The following is a 6,000-nucleotide window of genomic DNA, read 5'->3' as shown; positions in this document are numbered from 1 at the left end:
TTATGTTCGTCAGGAGGGGATGCAACTTTGCAAGAAATAAGAGATTCTATTAGTAAGCTCTCTCACAGCAGGGACGACAACTTAATTAAACTGGCATGGAGGTTAGTGTGGCAATAGCAGGTGCTGCATTTGGTGTTGCACTTGCATGTTGAAAATCTCAATTAATTTTGTTTATTTGTTCGTCTCGACCAGCTAAACTGCTTCTACAGTAAGAGTACCTGCAGCAATCACTCACCTCATATGGTTCGAAACATCGCTGTAGCAATAACATGCACTGCGTTACACCGTTCTTTTGATGTCAGGCTATCGAACAAAGTGCCACAGTGAAAGAAGCATTAAAAAAAAGAACGCTGTAATAGCGAGGAATTATGCTGTGTCAAATGGTTTCTCCCTTGCACCTTCACCGAAATCAGACTGATTGTGCAAGGGCCAATGAGACCAGCTAATCTTCCGCTATCCGGCAACAACAACAAGCACCTCCCAGACAGTAAAGGAACTAACGTAGCAATCACCACCATGTCAATTATCCTCAAACACACCCCAATCAGCACCGCAAACTACCCTATATCTTTCCGCGATTTTTACGAATATTCGCAGCTTTATTTCAAAACGTGAACTCGTCTCTAATCTTGTTTCATCCTCCAGCAGCAACTTACTCGTATTAACAGAAACATGGCTTAATAGTGACGTCACTGATCACGAGATGCTGGCTGACTTGCCGAATTTTCAAGTATTCCGCAAGGACCGCGATGGCAGAAAGGGAGGAGGAGTGCTCATAGCGGTTAGCCAGGAACTACCATCCACATTGATTAATCTTTCATCCGATCTCCAGACACTATGGATAAAATGTCAAGCTACACCCCAATCCGTTTTACTAGGCATGTGCTACAGACCCCCGCAAAGAAACCCCGAATTCCCTGGCAAACTTAATTCCGTACTAAGTGAACTTTCAACCAAGCCCCCTAATACACATATAATCTTGTTGGGTGTCTTTGACTTTCCAAACATTGATTGGCCTAACCTAACTGTGGATGGAGGATGCCACAGCGAGGCAATCGGGTTAATAAATGTTTGCCTTAATTTTAACCTTACTCAAATCATATCCAAACCAACCCGTGTAACCCATGATTGTGAAAGCATTTTAGACTTAATACTAACCAGTATCCCTGAAACCATAAAATCAATCTTATACTTGCCAGAAATAAGTGACCATAAAGTAATTCAAGCCGACTTTAAAATTACTCCACTAAAACGACAAACCACCAAAAAGACCATACGACTCTACGACAAGGGAAATTACACCGCTGTAAATAACGAAATAAATCATTTTCTTCCAATATTCCAAGAAAATTTTCATAGTCGCTCAGTGCATGAAAACTGGACGCTATTTAAGGATAAAATAGATATATTAGTCGACAAATTCATCCGTAAATTTAGTTTCTGTGCCTGCTCTCAAAATCCATGGTTTAATAAAGCACTCAAAAGACTAGAAAACAAGAAGAAACGCCTCTTCCACTCTGCCAAGCTGCGGGATAATGAAAACGCCTGGCTGAGATATTATACAGCTGAAAAAACATATGTAACGGCAATTCGCAACGCTAAGCATTCTTTTTTCCACGCTGACTTGCCGAAAATGCTGACTACCAACCCAAGAAAGTTCTGGCAGATTATAAACCCAAACTACGCATCCACTGTCGCTCTTACGAAAGAATCAGGTGAAGTGGCTACTGACTTTAAATGTGCTAATATGTTTAACGCCGCCTTTCCATCAGTATTTAGTAAAGAAACCGACATGCCACCCCCTGTACACTCCGATGTCTTCGGAACTGTTATGCCGCCAATTTTCTTCGTCGCATCTGGAATTTCTGCCATAATCGAAAAACTTAAACTATCTTCATCAGCCGGGATCGATAACATTAACTCAAAATTTCTAAGGAACACTCAAAACATTTGTGCATCATTTTTGTGTTTACTGTACTCACAGTCACTTTCCATGGGCCAGCTTCCTGCTGATTGGAAATACGGAAAGGTCATTCCAGTCTTCAAGTCAGGTATCAGAGAATCACCGCTAAACTACCGACCCATTTCTTTAACCAGTATCCCGTGCAAAATCATGGAGCATGTCATTTACACACATATCATGGACTTTCTCGATTCAAATAATTTCTTCAATCCTGCGCAGCACGGATTTCGCAGGGGTTTTTCGTGCGAAACACAAGTGGCCATGTTTGCGCACGACTTGCATGCAAACTTAGACTGCAATTTTCAGACTGACGCCATATTTCTGGACTTCGCGAAAGCGTTCGACAAAGTACCCCATAAACGCCTTCTACTCAAACTTTCACTGTTGAATCTTCACCCAGACATCATAAATTGGATCCGTGAATTATGAAATAACCGCTCTCAGGCTGTTTTTGTGAACAATGCTACCTCTGCTTCCCTTCCAGTAACATCAGGCGTTCCGCAAGGGTCCGTCCTTGGCCCGCTTTTATTCCTCATTTACATTAACGACCTAACAACTCATGTATTTTGTAATATCCCAATGTTTGCCGATGACTGTGTTATTTATCGCACTGTTGCCAACGCCTCTGATCAATTAACCCTTCAAAGTGATCTTAACCATGTAAAGCAATAGTGCGATGATTGGCTAATGGAACTTAACCCTCACAAATACAAAACCTGATCCTTCAACCGCCGCCACTTTCCACTTGTTTTTTCTTATGCGATTAGCAGCGTTCCTGTCGAAGCTGTTCAACCGTTTAAGTATCTGGGAGTCACTTTCTGCCATGGCCTTTCTTGGGCTTTGCACGTCACTATCGTCATATCATCTGCGAATAAAACACTTGGATTTTTGCGACGTCATCTACATAACGCACCTAAGAACGTAAAATTGCTAGCTTATAAAATTCTCGTGCGAACAAAATTGTAATATGCTTCACCAATTTGGAACCCGCGACAAGCTTGTATTCAAGACGCCCTTGAGTCACTTCAAAACCGTACCACTAGATTAATTCATCGTTCGTATCTTATGATGTGAGTGTGTCATCACTAAAATTAGAATCTAATTTACCCCTTCTCTCATGTCGCCGCCGTATCGCCAGTCTTTCTTTATTCTATAAACTTTTTCATAGCTCAATGGGCATCCCGCCTTACATTGTTCCACCAACACGCATATCTAACCGCACTGGTCACCCTCTTCAAGTCGCGCGCCCACGTGCACGCACCGTTACCTTTTCTACGTCATTTTTTCCTCGTACAGCAGCTGACTGGAATGGCCTTCCGGGCGACACCGCTGCCATTCCTTGTACATCTACCTTCATAGAAAGCGTCTCCAATCACCTTTCACCATAGATTAACACATGGTTTCTCCTTATTTCTGTGTCCCCCACCCCTTATGTAATACCCCCTTACGGGGTCTTTAAGGAATAAAAATGAAATGAAATGAAATGAAATGTGTAGACGTGCATAAGCTAGGAAAAGCAAGTAAGCAAAACTAATTAAAAACAAAGTCACAGCCGAGCAAAACAATGCTTACGCTGCACTGGACAATTCTCTGAATATCTGTAGCTTTATGGGGATTCGCATACTCCCAGAATTTTCATTTCAAGGTAATAAAAACAAGAACGTCTTCTGAAAATCGTAATTTTCCCGGCAATGATGTGATGGAGGCATCCCGATGTCGAGTGAGCCAATCTCGAGTAAATTCTATCGATGGATTGGGCCTCGGAGTTTCACACAATAAAATTCCCAGGGTCTCTTGTATTATCCCAAAAACGAAGGCGAAAGACCAAGTGCCAATTCATGAAAGACGGACTCATACCGTACACATTGCTTATTCGCTTGGTCATTCCCTTATTTCGCTTCGTGCACTTCGCTCAGCCATCCTTGTTAATTCAGAGGACGAAGGTGTCACTCAAACACTAGGTCAAGGCTTCGAGCGGCTTAGCTGTATGTTAATTAACTGCGCCTGAATTAACTTCGCATTTATTAACACCAATCGTCGTGGGTTCGAGTGCCTTAGCTCGTGCAGAATTTACTTCGCCCGCATTAACACCAAAGTTCACGGGCTCAACTCTCACAAAGAGTTGTGGTTAACCTTCAGTCAAAGTTCAAACATTCGCCTCCCTAATTAACGCCAAAGGTCGTGGCTTTATCTCCCACCAAAGCTAGATGTTTCGTAGCCTTTTCTTACCCTTCGTGTCGTCAACGCTTTTTCGCTCATGGTTGACTGACCGATGACACATAAGGCTTTCACCTTAATAACTAAAGCGAACACTGGCGCTGCGAAAATTCAGCCAGTATCGGAATGATGGTTAATGCGCGGATCTGTCTGATCTTCATGCTCATAGCTTCAGCCGTTTTAGAGTGCCGCTCTTAACAGCGTCCAACATTCAGTGTTTGTGGCGCGTTTCATCATCAAGCGTCGCTTGGTGTCTATGCTGAGGGTGGCTTGCAGGAACATTTAATAACGAAAATAATCACGAATATATTAACGCACTCTCAAGATACATAGACAACGCCTAGCCTACACAAGGACGCGTTCTACAATTCGGTAATACTTTTGTTATTATATGTTCGTGCAAGCCACTCCATATCGCGCCGCCATACCGCCAGAAGCGACTCGATGAGCGCAGACTAATCACAATGCACGTGCCACTGGTGCGCCTAGACGCGCGTTCATGTAGAGAGGCCGAAAGACGCAACGCCAGAAAACGATGTTAAAAACTACTGAATGTGGGGCAGCATTCAGTTTCCCGTTGCCGCGTTCAGTGTTGGAGTCATCGGCGTCCTTCGTCCTCACCGAGCGAACGATAACAGCGAACGCGGAGCGCAGTGGGGGTTGAAACACGGCACTAGAGAAGAGAGCGCGAGGAGGGAATCGGAGGAGGTTACTGGGAATGTATGAGGAGGGAAGCGGAGGAGGAGAGCGTTGCGAAAGAGTGAGCAGGAAAGCAGAGTGCCGCACGAGACTACGACATGGCGCCACAGTCATGTACGCCGCAGTGCGCCGACGACCTCATTACTAAGGCATGCAGCGAGCGCTTGGCGAGCACGTCCACTGATACGAAATACGGAAACAAAGCGCTGGCTTGTGCTTCGGAGCCAGACGCGCCGTTCCCGTGTTCGTGCCTTTTTTCTGAACAATGAGCGACGCAACCGGTGGAATTCCAATCGCCTAAATAGCGGCGCTCAAATTCTGCATTATGGAGCAACGTAGTCATCGGTAAATTTTATTCTAGATTTATTTAATACGTTTTATTGGCCTTCGCTGTCCTACATTTCAAAGCAATCTATATTTCTATATGCACGGTTGAGCAACATTGGGGATGAATTGCAACAAATGACTGAGGGCCTTAGCAGAGAAATTATTAGAGTAAGCTTGAAGCTTATTACCCAGAAGACAGCAGTAATGTTCAGTAGTCTGGCAAGCGAGCAAGAATTAATAATCGCCAGTGACCCTCCAGGATACGTGCAATAGTAGATTTACTTAGGTCAATTACTCACGGATCACCTAGTAGAAGGAAATTTACAGCAGAATAAAAATGGGTTGCAGTGATTACGGCAGGCATTCCCTAATTCCTGATTGGAAGCTTAGCCCTTTCGCCGAAAAGTGTACAATCTATGGATTCTACCAATTAGAGCCTACGGGGCCGAAACATGGAGATTAACACAGCTCGAGAACAAGATAAGGACCGCGAAAAGAAGAATGGAACAAAAAACCTAAGGCTTAACGTTTAGAGACAGGAAGACAACGGTATGGATGAGACATTAAGGGGGAGGGGGGGTGAAATGGAGCTGGACAGGCCATGTAATGAGCAGGGCAGATGATTGTCGGACAATTAGAGTTAAAGAATGGGTACGACCAGAAGGGAAGCGCTCTCGACCATAAGAAAATGATGTTGAATGATGAAATTGGCAAATATTGACGCGCAAGTAGGATTCAGCTAGAGCAAGGTAGGCAGTTGGAGAACGCTGGTGCCGCTGCCCAGTGTGCGTAGC

The sequence above is a fragment of the Dermacentor albipictus genome, chromosome 9 (genome assembly GCF_038994185.2).
Source record: "Dermacentor albipictus isolate Rhodes 1998 colony chromosome 9, USDA_Dalb.pri_finalv2, whole genome shotgun sequence".
In the NCBI taxonomy this organism is placed as follows: domain Eukaryota; kingdom Metazoa; phylum Arthropoda; class Arachnida; order Ixodida; family Ixodidae; genus Dermacentor; species Dermacentor albipictus.
This window is presented reverse-complemented; position numbering follows the sequence as displayed.